Below are 818 nucleotides of genomic sequence, written 5' to 3'. Positions count from 1 at the left end.
TTACATTTCCTGTGCCTGGCACCCAACTTTGCAGTACACAGAAATGCAAACACCATGAAAGGTTGGTCCTGAGGCCAGAGTGACAACAAATATAATGTTAGATGTATCCCATGGCTGAGAAGTTCTGCATATGCTCATCCTAGTGAACACCAGCTCAACAGGAGACCCTCCATAGCTGCAGGAGGGTTTCACCAGGGTAAATTGCTCAGCTATGGGCTGTGAGTCAGCCCTGGGGACAGCCTCAGTTCTTCACTTCTATGCCTCTTGCTTGCAGAGGCTGAACCAAAGGTTGCCACCACAGCCTCACTGATGCTGGTGCTGGCCCCCTCTGCTCAGTGCTTTGGATGGGAAGGCAAGGAGAGACAGGTAAAGCAACTGGGCAGCAAACCACATATAAACCCTGTGAAGGAAGTTTTGGTCTTGCTGAAATAATAAAAAAAAGACTTTTGCCTTTGGCTTCAGAAAGGCCAGGACTGTTCCTGTTTTAACCCCTCCGAAAATAGTGTGACCCCGAAAGACAGGTAAGGCAGCAATGTAGTGCTCTAGGGGACAACAGTGGGCTGGGCTCAACTCTGCACGGATTCACTGGTGGAACCTCAGACCTGCCCCTTGCCATGGGCTCTCAGGGCCTCAGCTTTCAAGTAGAGAGATGGATCCCTTCCTCCACAGCACAGCAGCCTTCAGAGCTACAAACATCCAAAGAAAGAAGGTTCCTTTGATTCCTTCGAAAAATGCATCCTACTTGTGCCTGTGTCAGCAGATGGATAGAAGTGATCCCTCCCCAGCACACTGAATTACACAGCTGAATATATCTCCAT

Source organism: Aphelocoma coerulescens, chromosome 14, assembly GCF_041296385.1.
Source record: "Aphelocoma coerulescens isolate FSJ_1873_10779 chromosome 14, UR_Acoe_1.0, whole genome shotgun sequence".
In the NCBI taxonomy this organism is placed as follows: domain Eukaryota; kingdom Metazoa; phylum Chordata; class Aves; order Passeriformes; family Corvidae; genus Aphelocoma; species Aphelocoma coerulescens.
Note: the sequence above shows the minus strand (reverse complement) of the source record.